This window comes from Thalassophryne amazonica, chromosome 7, assembly GCF_902500255.1.
Source record: "Thalassophryne amazonica chromosome 7, fThaAma1.1, whole genome shotgun sequence".
Lineage (NCBI taxonomy): Eukaryota > Metazoa > Chordata > Actinopteri > Batrachoidiformes > Batrachoididae > Thalassophryne > Thalassophryne amazonica.
This window is the reverse complement of record NC_047109.1, coordinates 58,463,925-58,481,716: the sequence shown is the minus strand read 5'-3', so window position 1 is coordinate 58,481,716 and position 17,792 is coordinate 58,463,925. Positions and strand designations below refer to the sequence as shown.

Here is a 17,792-nt window from a genome sequence, read left to right as displayed (position 1 = left end):
AAGGTAAAGCAATAAAACTATCAACAATGGAATGTTGAATGAATGCTGAAGTAACACGGAGCAAGCTCTAAACAACACTGAACAGACAATGGCAAACAGCTACAATGGACCCACAAGGGACATCAACACAGGTGAGACATGAAAACAGAATGACTGATGAGACAATGGATTGCAGGTGGGAACCTACGGAGAGGATATGCTGCTCAAACATGAATGCAAGAGGAGAGCAGAGACCAGAACGTGACATGGACGTGGACGGCAAAACTCAGAAAGTGACACAACTCGGACACAAGGGTGCAGCAGAGAATGGAACATAACTTAGCTTGGGACTCCGACGAGGGCGGTCGCATCTCCTCCAATCTCCCTTATCTCTGTTCTCTGCCTTTAACCTTCAAGTCCCTACTTCACCAGACTGTGAATTCCTCAAATGATATTGGATTCTGGATCAATCAATCAATCAATTCAATCAATTTTATTTATATAGCGCCAAATCACAACAAACAGTTGCCCCAAGGCGCTTTATATTGTAAGGCAAGGCCATACAATAATTACGTAAAAACCCCAACGGTCAAAACGACCCCCTGTGAGCAAGCACTTGGCGACAGTGGGAAGGAAAAACTCCCTTTTAACAGGAAGAAACCTCCAGCAGAACCAGGCTCAGGGAGGGGCAGTCTTCTGCTGGGACTGGTTGGGGCTGAGGGAGAGAACCAGGAAAAAGACATGCTGTGGAGGGGAGCAGAGATCAATCACTAATGATTAAATGCAGAGTGGTGCATACAGAGCAAAAAGAGAAAGAAACACTCAGTGCATCATGGGAATCCCCCCAGCAGTCGAAGTCTATAGCAGCATAACTAAGGGATGGTTCAGGGTCACCTGATCCAGCCCTAACTATAAGCTTTAGCAAAAAGGAAAGTTTTAAGCCTAATCTTAAAAGTAGAGAGGGTGTCTGTCTCCCTGATCTGAATTGGGAGCTGGTTCCACAGGAGAGGAGCCTGAAAGCTGAAGGCTCTGCCTCCCATTCTACTCTTACAAACCCTAGGAACTACAAGTAAGCCTGCAGTCTGAGAGTGAAGTGCTCTATTGGGGTGATATGGTACTATGAGGTCCCTAAGATAAGATGGGACCTGATTATTCAAAACCTTATAAGTAAGAAGAAGAATTTTAAATTCTATTCTAGAATTAACAGGAAGCCAATGAAGAGAGGCCAATATGGGTGAGATATGCTCTCTCCTTCTAGTCCCCGTTAGTACTCTAGCTGCAGCATTTTGAATTAACTGAAGGCTTTTCAGGGAACTTTTAGGACAACCTGATAATAATGAATTACAATAGTCCAGCCTAGAGGAAATAAATGCATGAATTAGTTTTTCAGCATCACTCTGAGACAAGACCTTTCTAATTTTAGAGATATTGCGTAAATGCAAAAAAGCAGTCCTACATATTTGTTTAATATGCGCTTTGAATGACATATCCTGATCAAAAATGACTCCAAGATTTCTCACAGTATTACTAGAGGTCAGGGTAATGCCATCCAGAGTAAGGATCTGGTTAGACACCATGTTTCTAAGATTTGTGGGGCCAAGTACAATAACTTCAGTTTTATCTGAGTTTAAAAGCAGGAAATTAGAGGTCATCCATGTCTTTATGTCTGTAAGACAATCCTACAGTTTAGCTAATTGGTGTGTGTCCTCTGGCTTCATGGATAGATAAAGCTGGGTATCATCTGCGTAACAATGAAAATGTAAGCAATGCCGTCTAATAATACTGCCTAAGGGAAGCATGTATAAAGTGAATAAAATTGGTCCTAGCACAGAACCTTGTGGAACTCCATAATTAACCTTAGTCTGTGAAGAAGATTCCCCATTTACATGAACAAATTGTAATCTATTAGATAAATATGATTCAAACCACTGCAGCGCAGTGCCTTTAATACCTATGGCATGCTCTAATCTCTGTAATAAAATTTTATGGTCAACAGTATCAAAAGCAGCACTGAGGTCTAACAGAACAAGCACAGAGATGAGTCCACTGTCTGAGGCCATAAGAAGATCATTTGTAACCTTCACTAATGCTGTTTCTGTACTATGATGAATTCTAAAACCTGACTGAAACTCTTCAAATAGACCATTCCTCTGCAGATGATAAGTTAGCTGTTTTACAACTACCCTTTCAAGAATTTTTGAGAGAAAAGGAAGGTTGGAGATTGGCCTATAATTAGCTAAGATAGCTGGGTCAAGTGATGGCTTTTTAAGTAATGGTTTAATTACTGCCACCTTAAAAGCCTGTGGTACATAGCCAACTAATAAAGATAGATTGATCATATTTAAGATCGAAGCATTAAATAATGGTAGGGCTTCCTTGAGCAGCCTGGTAGGAATAGGGTCTAATAGACATGTTGATGGTTTGGATGAAGTAACTAATAAAATAACTCAGACAGAACAATCTGAGAGGAAGAGTCTAACCAACCAACCATCACTGAAAGCAGCCAAAGATAACGATACGTCTTTGGGATGGTTATGAGTAATTTTTTCTCTAACAGTTAAAATTTTATTAGCAAAGAAAGTCATGAAGTCATTACTAGTTACATTTAAAGGAATACTCGGCTCAATAGAGCTCTGACTCTTTGTCAGTCTGGCTACAGTGCTGAAAAGAAACCTGGGGTTGTTCTTATTTTCTTCAATTAGTGATGAGTAGTAAGATGTCCTAGCTTTACGGAGGGCTTTTTATAGAGCAACAGACTCTTTTTCCAGGCTAACTGAAGATCTTCTAAATTAGTGAGACGCCATTTCCTCTCCAACGTACGGGTTATCTGCTTTAAGCTGCGAGTTTGTGAGTTATACCACGGAGTCAGGCACTTCTGATTTAAAGCTCTCTTTTTCAGAGGAGCTACAGCATCCAAAGTTGTCTTCAATGAGGATGTAAAACTATTGAAGAGATACTCTATCTCACTTACAGAGTTTAGGTAGCTACTCTGCACTGTGTTGGTATATGGCATTAGAGAACATAAAGAAGGAATCATATCCTTAAACCTAGTTACAGCGCTTTCTGAAAGACTTCTAGTGTAATGAAACTTATTCCCCACTGCTGGGTAGTCCATCAGAGTAAATGTAAATGTTATTAAGAAATGATCAGACAGAAGGGAGTTTTCAGGGAATACTGTTAAGTCTTCAATTTCCATACCATAAGTCAGAACAAGATCTAAGATATGATTAAAGTGGTGGGTGGACTCATTTACATTTTGAGCAAAGCCAATTGAGTCTAATAATAGATTAAATGCAGTGCTGAGGCTGTCATTCTCAGCAGCTGTGTGGATGTTAAAATCGCCCACTATAATTATCTTATCTGAGCTAAGCACTAAGTCAGACAAAAGGTCTGAAAATTCACAGAGAAACTCACAGTAACGACCAGGTGGACGATAGATAATAACAAATAAAACTGTTTTTTGGGACAGCCAATTTGGATGGACAAGACTAAGAGTCAAGCTTTCAAATGAATTAAAGCTCTGTCTGGGTTTTTGATTAATTAATAAGCTGGAATGGAAGATTGCTGCTAATCCTCCACCTCGGCCCGTGCTACGAGCATTCTGGCAGTTAGTGTGACTCGGGGGTGTTGACTCATTTAAACTAACATATTCATCCTGCTGTAACCAGGTTTCTGTAAGGCAGAATAAATCAATATGTTGATCAATTATTATATCATTTACTAACAGGGACTTAGAAGAGAGAGACCTAATGTTTAATAGACCACATTTAACTGTTTTAGTCTGTGGTGCAGTTGAAGGTGCTATATTATTTTTTCTTTTTGAATTTTTATGCTTAAATAGATTTTTGCTGGTTATTGGTGGTCTGGGAGCAGGCACCGTCTCTATGGGGATGGGGTAATGAGGGGATGGCAGGGGGAGACAAGCTGCAGAGAGGTGTGTAAGACTACAACTCTGCTTCCTGGTCCCAACCCTGGAGAGTCACGGTTTGGAGGATTTAAGAAAATTGGCCAGATTTCTAGAAATGAGAGCTGCTCCATCCAAAGTGGGATGGATGCCGTCTCTCCTAACAAGACCAGGTTTTCCCCAGAAGCTTTGCCAATTATCTATGAAGCCCACCTAATTTTTTGGACACCACTCAGACAGCCAGCAATTCAAGGAGAACATGCGGCTAAACATGTCACTCCCGGTCCGATTGGGGAGGGGCCCAGAGAAAACTACAGAGTCCGACATTGTTTTTGTAAAGTTACACACGATTCAATGTTAATTTTAGTGACCTCTGATTGGCGTAACCGGGTGTCATTACTGCCGACGTGAATTACAATCTTACCAAATTTACGCTTAGCCTTAGCCAGCAGTTTCAAATTTCCTTCAATGTCGCCTGCTCTGGCCCCCGGAAGACAAGTGACTATGGTTGCTGGTGTCGCAAACTTCACATTTCTCAAAACAGAGTCGCCAATAACTCGAGCTTGATCCTCGGCGGGTGTGTCGTCGAGTGGGGAAAAACGGTTAGAAATGTGAACGGGTTGGCGGTGTACATGGGGCTTCTGTTTGGAACTACGCTTCCTCCTCACAGTCACCCAGTCAGGATCTATTGGACTACTACTGGATTAACCATGGAATTGATCAGCTGGTCTATGAATGCTGTTGACACCATTTTTTATACAAGAAGGTCAGGACCAGGGGATCCTACAACCCCTGGCAAAAATTATGGAATCACCGGCCTCGGAGGATGTTCATTCAGTTGTTTAATTTTGTAGAAAAAAAGCAGATCACAGACATGACACAAAACTAAAGTCATTTCAAATGGCAACTTTCTGGCTTTAATAAACACTATAAGAAATCAGGAAAAAATAATTGTGGCAGTCAGTAACGGTTACTTTTTTAGAGGAAGCAGAGGGAAAAAAATATGGAATCACTCAATTCTGAGGAAAAAATTATGGAATCATGAAAAACAAAAGAACACTCCAACACATCACTAGTATTTTGTTGCAGAACCTCTGGCTTTTATAACAGCATGCAGTCTCTGAGGTATGGACTTAATGAGTGACAAACAGTACTCTTCATCAATCTGGCTCCAACTTTCTCTGATTGCTGTTGCCAGATCAGCTTTGCAGGTTGGAGCCTTGTCATGGACCATTTTCTTCAACTTCCACCAAAAATTTTCAATTGGATTAAGATCCGGACTATTTGCAGGCCATGACATTGACCCTATGTGTCTTTTTTGCAAGAAATGTTATTACAGTTTTTGCTCTATGGCAAGATGCATTATCATCTTGAAAAATGATTTAATAATCCCCAAACATCCTTTCAATTGATGGGATAAGAAAAGTGTCCGAAACATCAATGTAAACTTGTGCATTTATTGATGATGTAATGACAGCCATCTCCCCAGTGCCTTTACCTGACATGCAGCCCCATATCATCAATGACTGTGGAAATTTACATGTTCTCTTCAGGCAGTCATCTTTATAAATCTCATTGGAACGGCACCAAACAAAAGTTCCAGCATCATCACCTTGCCCAATGCAGATTCGAGATTCATCACTGAATATGACTTTCATCCAGTCATCCACAGTCCACGATTGCTTTTCCTTAGCCCATTGTAACCTTGTTTTTTCTGTTTAGGTGTTAATGATGGCTTTCGTTTAGCTTTTCTGTATGTAAATCCCATTTCCTTTAGGCGGTTTCTTACAGTTCGGTCACAGACATTGACTCGTTTCCTCCCATTCGTTCCTCATTTGTTTTGTGGTGCATTTTCGATTTTTGAGACATATTGCTTTAAGTTTTCTGTCTTGACGCTTTGATGTCTTCTTTGGTCTACCAGTATGTTTGCCTTTAACAACCTTCCCATGTTGTTTGTATTTGGTCCAGAGTTTAGACACAGCTGACTGTGAACAACCAACATCTTTTGCAACATTGCATGATGATTTACCCTCTTTTAAGAGTTTGATAATCCTCTCCTTTGTTTCAATTGACATCTCTCGTGTTGGAGCCATGATTCATGTCAGTCCACTTGGTGCAACAGCTCTCCAAAGGTGTGATCACTCCTTTTTAGATGCAGACTAACAAGCAGATCTGATTTGATGCAGGTGTTAGTTTTGGGGATGAAAATTTACAGGGTGATTCCATCATTTATTTCTCAGAATTGAGTGAGTCTATATTTTTTTCCCTCTGCTTGGTCTAAAAAAGTAACCGTTACTGACTGCCACAATTTTTTTTCCTGATTTCTTATAGTGTTTCTTAAAGCCAGAAAGTTTCCATTTGAAATGACTTTAGTTTTGTGTCATATCTGTGATCTGCTTTTTTTCTACAAAATTAAACAACTGAATGAACATCCTCCGAGGCCGGTGATTCCATAATTATTGCCAGGGGTTGTACCTGCCCAGATGGAACGTATCCTGCGGGCTATGTCCTCGACTCCTGGGGATCTTGGCGTGTTGCATGCTTGGTGCCATTCTCCCTTGAGGACGTCGAGGATTTATTCATTTTTGGTCTCATGGTAGCAGGGCTGGTACTTTTTGGCTTATGTGCTGCCCTGATCTACCGCAAAATTGGCAAAACTGCGGCATCAAGAACCACGCCCCCTCGCTTGTCCGTCATGATTAACAAGGTTGGCAAGGCAGTGCATTCTCAGACTCGATGACTCTTGAACTCAGACGCAAATTGGATGACATCTTGGAGCAGATGCGTGCCTTGCAGTTGAAGCTGAAGATTTCAGAGGCCGGTGAATATTCTTAATTCATAATTGGGATTTGGTTGTGCAAGTGCAAGTGGAACAGTTAAAAAGTGATTTCACTGCTGTAACCATAACATTACAGGCTCATCAAGCCTGAAGGTCAAATTGCTCGACTGTTTTTCCTCCAGAGGGATTTGTTTCGGCCTGGGAAACATTGGCTGTTTCTTATTTCATCTCACAAAGACAACAAACTGCTTTTCACAAGACTGAAGCATGCTCCATTCCCTCCCCCCACCCCCTCCTTCCCCCATCAACACCCACACTTTCCGGCGCCGCTAACATCATTCCTTCTCCCTTCGGAGGGGGCAGTGCAGTTTTAGCTGCAAGCCCACGTCCCCCCCAAGCTGATGGCGGTGCATCTCAGGGTTGCTGCGTGGCCTTCACCCACTTGCCTCAATTCGGATAACGGACTTCTTCAAACTTAGTGCACATAAACAATGGCAAATGTGTATGTGTTGCCTTTAATTCTGATGTGTGCCATTATTATGGTAAACAAGTAATAATTGTAGACTAATTGCTGTCTGAGGTAACTGGAGTGTAAACATAATTTCTCCACTGTGAGATCAATAAAGTATATCTAATCTAATAACACACAGTGATCCAGGACACAGAAACTAATACAACTTATGACAAGGGCAAAACCCACAATGCACGGTGCAAAGACGGAGGATGGTGCCAAGATTGGAGGGCAGAAAGACACAAACGGGAAACACAATGTAGACATAGTGCGGAGTCTGACCGTTGAGGACAACATGGCGTGCCTGCTGTGAGGGGCAGCCCCACCCACAAGTGTGCACATGTGCAGGGAACAGACACAGAAAGAGAGCAGAGCAGACATACAGAATTTGGGACTGGGACCCCGGACTTGGACAACAGACAAGGGGAGACACATGTAAGAGGCATGAGAGAAACACCAAGACAAGATGTGTTAACATACATGCGCCACGCCTCCTGCAAATACACATGACGCCAACTAACGCACACGCCTCACACTCATTCATCCATACGACACACCCACAACACACAGAGACACTCACAGACAGAACAGTAACAGAGAACTAAGACGGACCACAGGAAGACAAGACAGGATGGACAGAGACAGAGACCTAATGACAACCCCAAAAACAACCCGACGGGACAGAACTTTAACAGTATTCATCATACAGTGAGGCAAATAAGCATTTGATCCACTGTCAATTTTGATGATCTTGAAATCTGCAGTTGTTTAAAAATGACTCCAAAAACCTTCCCAGTTTGTGTAAATCTATAATTCTCCTTCTTAGCTCTTCCCTGAATTCCTTGAACTTTCCCATTGTTCTGGTCAGTCAAACAGTGCTGTCAAACATACAGTGCATCTGGAAAGTATTCACAGCGCTTCACTTTTTCCACATTTTATTATGTTATAGTCTTATTCCAAAATGGATGAAATTATTTTTTTCTCAAAATTCTACACACAATACCCCATAATGACAATGTGAAATTTTTTGCAAATTAAAAAAAAAAAGCCTAAGAAATCACATGTACATACAGTGAGGGAAATAAGTATTTTATTGTCATGTCATTGTCATGCTGGTCCATTGTCACTGAAGGTCCTGGCATGGCCTAGCCAGTCTCCCGACCTGAACCCAATAGAAAATCTTTGGAGGGAGCTGAAACTCAAAACTTGAAAGATCTGGAGAAGATCTGTATGGAGGAGTGGACCAAAATCCCTGCTGTAGTGTGTACAAACTTGGTGAAGTACAGGAAACATCTGACCTCTGTAATTGCAAACAAAAGTTTCTGTACAAAATATTAAGGTCTGTTATTCTATTGTATCAAATACTTATTTCATGCATTAAAATGCAAATTAATTCTTTAAAGTCATACAAAGTGATTTTCTGAATTATTTGTTTTTAGATTCTGTCTCTTACAGTTGATGTGTACCTAATAAATAAATAAAAATTACAGACCTCTTCATTGTTTTTGTAGGTGGGAAAACTTCCAAAAGCAACAGTGTCTCAAATACTTATTTGCCTCACTGTATGTTTTGCATAGCATATGAGCAGTGATGCTGTAACGCGTTACTCTAATCTAACCACTTTTACAGTTACGAGTAATCTAACACGTTAATCTTTCCAAATCAGTAATCAGATTAAAGTTACTTCAAGTCACTGTGCCTTACTATTATTTTTGTATTGTGGGTCGACTGAAGCATTAAAACTCCCGTGGACAGGTGGAGGTCGGCGTTCAGTTGAACTGTCCACTTCGCAACTGCAAGCTGAAAAGCCTGACAGTTTTAAAATTCTCCGTCTCTGGATTATGCTTTATTCTGGACTAATTTGTCCCTCAACAAGCTTTTCTTTCTACAATCACCACCTCCAAATCAAAGGTAAGCTGTACAATTTCCTGTTTTTCCAACTTCGTGCTGTAAAGTTGCGGACTTTTCTGATTGCGGACTTTTCTAATTAATTAATCAGCGTGCACATTGCAAGAACTATTAAAATATGATGACAATCGAAGCAATGAAAGCAGAAAAGTGTCAAATCACAGCCTTTTGCTGTGTCTAATTTAACAGGTGCTCGTCAGGCTGTGGGTCTGGGTCTGAACACAGTGTAAAAAAAAAAAAAAATGACCCTTTTTTTTATCATGGAAATGACGGGGTCACGTGGGACCGAGAGTAAGATGGCGTAGCCTAGAAGCTCCACACAGCCAGACACAAACTTTAGAAAAACCCAACAAACGCACAGACAATTTTGAGTAAACAGTGCAGCTCTGTATATGTCAGTACCACCCGAATCGAAACCCTACAACATTTTCACCAGAGCACGCAAGGCAAACATCGCTGAGACAACTTCTCCGGCAGCAGCGGTGGCTAATGAAGATAGCAGGATGGCAAATTTACCTGATGTGCTAACGGAGTTGAAGTCCCTTCGCTCGAATTTTGGATCAAAACTGGACAACACTGATAACCGTCTGTTGAATATGGCAAACTCAAATGTGGTGATTGAAAGCAAGCTTTCAGACATGGAAAAAAACATGGTTGCAAATACAACACGTATTGGAGAGGCAGAAACGCGTATAGCAACAACAGAAGACAAGCTACAGCACACTCAAGAGGCACTTGAGTCTGCCACCAAACGAAATGCCTATCTTGAATCAAAAACAGAAGATCTGTAAAATCGTGGCAGAAGAAAGAACTTACGGATTTTTGGAATACATGAACAAGCTGAAGGAAGTACGTAAGCCACTCTTTGACTTTGTCTGCGACATGCTGCCGCGATGGCTCGATTGTCCTGATAAAACTTTCACTCTGGAGCGAGTTCATCGCACGCTGGCACCGGCCAAGCCTCACCAGAACCGAGCAGTTCTTGTGCGTTTTTTGAAGTTTCAAGAGAAGGAATTTGTGTATCGTGAAGCAAGGAAGTGAGAAATCATGCACGGCGACAGCAAGCTGTCTTTCTTCCAGGATCTGTCTGCAGAAACGCTCCGCATTCGGCAAGAACTGACCCCAGTTGTGGAGCGTGAGATCGATAGACGGATCGGTGCAGCATCTGCAGTGATGCGGTCGCTGTATTGGACCATTGTGGTGAAGAGAGAGCTGAGTAGGGGGGCAAAGCTCTCGATTTACCAATCGATCTACGTTCCGATTCTCACCTATGGTCATGAGATTTGGCTCATGACCGAAAGAATAAGATCGCGAGTACAAGCGGCAGAGATGAGTTTCCTCCGCAGGGTGGCTGGGCGCTCCCTTAGAGATAGGGTGAGGAGCTCAGTCACTCGGGAGGAGCTCGGAGTCGAGCCGCTGCTCCTCCACATCTAAAGGAGTCAGTTCAGGTGGCTAGGGCATCTTTTCCGGATGCCCCCTGGACGCCTCGCTGGAGAGGTGTTCCGGGCATGTCCCATTGGGAGGAGGCCCCGGGGAAGACCCAGGACACGCTGGAGGGACTACATCTCTCGGCTGGCTTGGGAACGCCTTGGGGTTCCCCCGAAGGAGCTGGGGGAGGTGTGTCTGGATCGGGAGGTCTGGGCGGCTTTGCTTGAGCTGCTGCACCCACAACCCGACTCCGGATAAAGCGGAAGAAAATGGATGGATGGATGGGTTTTGGCAGAATCAATAACATTTATAACTTCATTAGGATATCAGAAGATGTTACTAAGGGTAATAAAGTATGTTTGTGAATAATTCCGAAATTAAGATCACCAGCTGGGACGTTAGGAGGCTTAGAAAACTGACTAAATTGAAGCAAGTTATTAATAGGTTGAAACATCTCAGGTCTAAAATTGTTTTCCTACAGGAAACTCATATGATGGCCTCAGACATACCTTGTCTAAAAAAGATGGCCAGGCCAAGTGATTTATTCTTTATAATTATGCTCGAGGTGTTGCTATCCTTGTACACAAGTCAGTTCCATTCCAAATTACTCAGACTATTCAAGATCCAACAGGTAGATATGTGATTGTACAACGAAACATTATGTCACGTAAGGTCAACCTAATTAATATTTATGGGCCTAATGAGGACATGCCTTCATTTTTTGAAACATTACTGTTGACTGTTCTCTTATCGTGCCCCTGTTCTGTGGAATGATCTCCCTGCATCAATAAAACAGTCAGATTCTATGGAGATTTTCAAGTCCAGACTTAAGATGCACTTATTTTCCCTTTCATATGGCTACCATACTGGTATAATTTTGTTTTACGCTTTTTACTCTTTTAATTAATTTATTAGCTAGCAATTGGAGCGGGCTGCGGCCTCAACTTTACCTAAATTCTGGGTCTTTTAATGAAGTTTAGGGCTAGTGGCCGGAGATCACCTTAGTATTTCTGTTTTTCTTGCTGTTTAATGCTGGCAAATTATACAGTATTTTTTGTCTTTCTGATGCCTGATTCTGTTTTTTTCTCTCTGTTTAAAGTGCAGCTCCATCCAGAGATGGAAGTTGTATTCGTGTTGGCGATCCTCCTGTCCTGTGTGCCAATAGCATTTCTTGTATATTCGTCCGTGAATTGTTCTGTGAATTGTTCTGTAATTTATGTTTGTAGCATGGCCCAAGCAGAGGGTCACCCCTTTGAGTCTGGTCTGCTTGAGGTTTCTTCCTCAGAGGGAGCTTTTCCTTACCACTGTTGCTCTGGGGGTTGGTAAGGTTAGACCTTACCTGTGTGAAGCGCTTTGAGGCAACTCTGTTGTGATTTGGCGCTATATAAATGAAAATAAATTGAAATTGAATTGAAATTGAAAATTGACTGTGTCCACCTTAGAAGGTCTCTATATTTTTGGGGGTGACTAATTGCACATTAGATCCAGCACTGGATCGACTTACTGGAACTGATTCGAGGTCTATTAGAAAAGAAACCGACCGTTTTATTTTTTAAAATAACTATATGGATTTGACTGATACGTTTTTATGTTAGCCAAGCTTGAACCTTCGTGCGCATGCGTGAGTTTTTCCACGCCTGTCGGTTGCGTCATTCACCTGTGAGCACGCCTTGTGGGAGGAGTGGTCCAGCCCCCTCGTCGGAATTCCTTTGTCTGAGAAGTTGCTGAGAGACTGGTGCTGTGCTTCATCAAAATTTTTTCAAAAACTGTGAGGCACATCCAAGTGGACACCATTCGAGAAATTCAGCTGGTTTTCGGTGAAAATTTTAATGGCTGATGAGAGATTATGGAATGTTACTATTGCTTTAAGGACTTCCCATGGAGCGGGACGTCGCGCAGCGCTCCGAGGCAACGTCGTCATCCTGTTTCAAGCTGAAAACCTCCAAATTTAAGCCTCTGTTGACCCAGGACGTCGTGAGAGAACAGAGAACTTTCAGAAGAGGTTGGAATCAGCAGTTTATCCGGACATTCCACTGTTAAAGGAGATTTCTTTAACGAAAGACGTGCGGACGGATTGGCGCGTCGGCTCGCACCCGCCACAGGAAAAACACCTCCGTGTTGATAACCATTTGTAAAATCCAGGTGGCTTTTGGTGACTTTCAGTTGAGTGAGTATCTGAGAAATTGTTTAACAGCAGGGCATGTTCCAACTTGTCCTTAAGGCTTCCAACGGAGGTGTTCTTCCTGTGGCGGGCGCGCCACGCCGGCTGCGAGCCGACGCGCCAATCCGTCCGCACGGCTTTCATTAAAAAAATCTCCTTTAACAGTGGAATGTCCGGATAAACTGCTGATTCCGACCTCTTCTGAAACTTCTCTGTTCTCTCATGACATCCTGGGTCAACAGAGGCTTAAATTTGGAGGTTTTCAGCTTGAAACAGGATGACGACGTCGCCTCGGAGCGCTGCGCGACGTCCCGCTCCGTGGGAAGTCCTTAAAGCGATAGTAACATTCCATAATCTCTCATCAGCCATTAAAATTTTCACCGAAAACCAGCTGAAATTCTCGAATGGTGTCCACTCGGATGTGCCTCACAGTTTTTGAAAAAATTTTGATGAAGCACAGCGCCAGTCTCTCAGCAACTTCTCAGACAAAGGAATTCCGACGAGGGGGCTGGACCACTCCTCCCACAAGGCGTGCTCACAGGCGAATGACGCCACCGACAGGCGTGAAAAAACTCTCGCATGCCCACGAGGGTTCAAGCTTGGCTGATGCAATCACACCTGATTCAAATCCATATGGTTTTTGAAAAAAATAAAAAGGTCGGATACTTTTCTCAAAGACCTCGTACATCGCACGTACAGACAAGGAGAAAGCTGACTGAAATCATAAAAGATCTAAGACTAGTCGATATATGGAGGGAAAGAAATCCAAACAAAAAAGAATTTTCCTGTCACTCTTCTACGTATAAAATATATTCACGTATCGATTATTTCCTAATATCTGTTGAACTGCTTATTAATGTCACAAAGTGCTGTTATGACAGCATAGTGATTAGTGACCATGCACCTGCCTCAATGGGAATATGCTTAGGCATATTTGCTCAACATCAGAGGTGGAGGTTCCAGATATATTGGCTACAAGATCCACCCTTTATTAAATTCATAGGAACCTGCATAGATAATTACTTCCTACTAAATACGGATGAAACAACTGCCAGTGTAAGGTGGGAAGCTTTCAAAGCATACATAAGGGTAGAAATTATTAAATATACAAGCTCAAAGACTAAACAGCACAAAAAGGAAATACAGACATTGGAAAGACAGATCAAAACACTAGAATTAGATCTTTATGAGAATAATGATGAGGATAAACAGCAACAATTAACAGTAATGAGAGCGCAATACAATAAACTAACAACTGACAAAATTGCTAAAAACCTTTTATGGATCAAGCAAACATACTATGATCAGGGTGAAAAACCAAGCAAATTACTGGCTTGGCGGATTAAGAAAATGCAAGCCGAAAGGACAATTAACAGTATAAAGACTATGTCAGGCGACTTAACAACAGACCCAACTGAAATTAATACTACCTTTAGAAACTTTTATGAACTATTATACAAATCTGAATATTCTGGAGCTACACAACAACAAGCATTTCTCAATCAGCTACAGTTCCAGAAATTATATGATGATGAAAAGGAAGCACTGGACAGGGCATTGACAGTTGAGGATCTTTATGATGCCATGAGCAGTATGAACAGCGGTAAAGCACCTGGTCTCGACGGGAAACCTGTATAATTTTATAAGAAGTTTAAACAGAAACTTGCAAAACCTTTATTGGATATGTGTAACGAATCATATAAAACAGGAACTCTTTCACCATCATTACGATTAACTATGATAACTGTGATATTAAAAACGTGATAAATCACCTACCAGTTGCTCATCTTTCAGGCCTATTAGTTTAATGGGATGTGACACAAAAATTTTGTGCAAAGCTCTCTCTAAAAGGTTAGAACAGTATCTTCCTTAATCGGTCAGTAACGACAAGGCTTCCATAACATCAGGAGAGTGTTGAATGTGCTTTTTGAGAAAAATAATGCCAAAGATACTGCAATGTTATCAGTTGATGCTAGTCAAGCATTTGATAGAACAGAGTGGAAATACCTTTTTGATCTGCTACCTAGATATGGTTTAGGAGAACCATTTCTCAAATGGATTAAATTACTGTACACAAATCCAATGGCAGATATATTGACTAATAATACAATTTCTAAACCCTTTAGTTTACAACGCTCAACCAGGCAAGGGTGCCCTTTGTCCCCTCTGCTTTTCACTTTAGCAATAGAACCTCTCGCGATCGCAGTTAGGACATGTAGGAATATAGACGGCATCAGAATATGGGACATACAGCATCATATAGCATTACGGGTCTGTTAGAAAAGTATCGGACCTTTTTATTTTTTGCAAAAACTATATGGATTTGAATCATGTGCGCTTGCATCAGCCAAGCTTGAACCTTCGTGCGCATGCGTGAGTTTTTCACGCCTGTCGGTTGCGTCATTCACCTGTGGGCAGGCCTTGAGTGAGCACTGGTCCACCCGTCTCGTCGGATTTTCATTGTCAGGAAAATGTCTGAACGGCTGGAGCAGCGCTGCATCAAATTTTTCAAGAAACTGTGTGAGACAGCCAGGTGGAAACCATTTGGAAAATTCAGATGGCTTTCGGTGAAAATCCTATGGGCATCACACAGATTAAGGAGCATTACAACCGGATTAAAGACGGCCCACTGCGGCTGAGGACGCGCCGCGCTTCGAGCGGCCATCGACAGGCTGAAAAAACCAGATCATTTCCAAAGTGAAGGCTGTGTTGATCCGGGACGTCGTGTGACTACTAGAGAAATGGCAGAAAAGGTGGACATCAGTCATTTTTCGTCAGATTCCACTGTTACGGGAGATTTTGTAATGAAAGACGTGCGGAGGCATTCACATGTCAGGACGAAGCCACAATGGCATTAGGTCTTCCACCATTCAGAAGATTCAGACGGCTTCCGGTGGCTTTTTACTCGAGTGAGTATCCGAGAAATTGTGGAGAGCTGGGCATGTCACAACATGTCCCGTGAGACTTCCAACACGGACTTGCTTTTGTTCTCCGTCATTTCTAACTAATCATTTTTTGGGCCAACTTTCCTCTGTTCTGAGAAATAAATACAAAGACACTGACATCCACAAAATTTACTTTTGACAGGAAAAAACTGACTTCACTTGCCACTTAGGTTGCCCTTAATGTATCCAAAAACAAAACAGTAATTTATAAGGGGGATGTCTTATGCATAAAAATATGGCATAATTGCTGCAAATATATATGTAGTTTTGCAGCTATAGCTACTGATTCACCATGCCCCAGTTTCCCCTACTCTGGTGTCAAACATCAGTGTTGCCAAACTTTGAAAAGTTACTTCATTAGTTACTTTATACAGTTACATTTTACAGTTACTTTATACAGTTACTTCATTAGCAGCTTCATATAAATTGTCAGCAGATGCTGAATGTAATTAATAAAGTAACTCATAATCTAACTTGGTTATTTTTAAGATTTTGTACTCAGAAAAGTAACTATTAGTTACTTTACTGACTAGTTACTTTGTTGATTGCTCAATCGTAAGAGTAACCAAACTGGATTACTAGTTACCTTATTAGTTACATTACCTATTAGTTGCAGGTTTTCTGCAGCTTCTAATAAAGTAATTGCATAAAGCTGCTAATGAAGTAACTGCATAAATTAACTTTAAAATCTAAAAAGTAACTTTTCAAAGTTACTTTGACAACACTGTCATTCATTTACCTAGTCTTCGTCATCATCATCATCATCATGTTCTTCATTTGAGGAATGTGAACAAACATGTTCATTATTGTTTTAAGTCTGTACAAGAATAAATACGTGAACAAGTCGGTTCTGAATTAAAACAGTGACACTCCCTGGCGTTACTGCAGATTGTTTCAGCGCAGTAAAAATGTGTGATGTCCCTCACTGCCACAGGAGCGGCTTCTCCTTAAAAACGCTGCAACCAGTAGTCCCTCTTAAAAAAAAAACAACAAACAAACACAGTAGTCCCTCTTAAAAATAATAATAATAATAAAAAACAACAGTCCCACTTAAAAAACAGTAGTCCCTCTTAAAAATAATAATAAAAAACAGCAGTCCCTCTTAAAAAAAACAGTAGTCCATCTTAAAAATAATAATAAAAAACAGTAGTCCCTCTTTAAAAATAATAAAAAACAGTAGTCCCTCTTAAAAAAAAACAGTAGTCCCTCTTAAAAAAAAACAAAAAAACAGTAGTCCAAGTCCCTCTTAAAAAAAAAAATAAAAAAACAGTAGTCCCTCTTAAAAAAAACAGTAGTCCCTCTTTAAAAATAATAAAAAACAGTAGTCCCTCTTAAAAAAAACAGTAGTCCCTCTTAAAAAAAAACAAAAAAACAGTAGTCCAAGTCCCTCTTAAAAAAAAAAATAAAAAAACAGTAGTCCCTCTTAAAAAAAACAGTAGTCCCTCTTAAAAATATAATAGTTGAGGTTGAGACTGATGTTTTTGTTTTTTTGTTGTTGTTTTTTTTACACATATTGTAGTTTGATACATTGCCCATTTTACATGATGATGCTTGAAAGCATTTTCTATCGGGGAAAAAAAATACAACAAGGTAATTAGTTACTGTCGTTGACACCGTTTAAGTCCTGGAACTTACGTTGTGTATCCACCGACGATTCTTCTGTGATGGACCGTTTACAGCTTAGTCTCCGTCTTTGAAGCGCGTTTCATATTTTCTCTGCTACACGAAATAAACTTTCAGTCCTAATTTCCAAACTAACCATCAGCTTGCTCACTCTTCCTCTGCTTTCCCAACAAAAGGGAGACAGCAAAAGGTTTGACATGAAAAATGAACATACGTCTCATACGGTGACAACTTGAGCTCAGTACAACAGCGACATCACGTGGCCAGAGCGCAAACTCTCCAAAACACCAGGTTCATAAATATTTGGACACTGGCAAACGTGCTGATTCACTTGTCAACACATCGAAGATTAAATAAAATACAAAGTGGGGCTCATTCCATAAAGCATGCTCAGAAAAGCGGTGGTTAATGTGAAACACTTGACTTGAATAAGCCTAATAAATGAGATGAAGCTAAAGCGGTTTCAAAATAAGTCAAAACAGGTTCAGCCAGTCAGACTAATTGAGTGTGCACGCCATTCATAGGCAGCACATGCGGTCGAACAAGAAAATAAA

General features: G+C 41.1%; 1 protein-coding gene across 1 annotated transcript in view; it reads right to left on the bottom strand.

Moving 5' to 3' along the window:
* The window catches only part of LOC117514001 (antigen peptide transporter 1-like), a 76,661-nt gene extending 59,267 nt beyond the window's left edge, over positions 1–17,394 (bottom strand). The window contains 1 exon segment of the mRNA XM_034174284.1: positions 17,251–17,394. The gene's annotated coding sequence lies outside the window, so the exon portion shown is untranslated.
* Between the last annotated feature and the right edge of the window lie 398 nt (positions 17,395–17,792).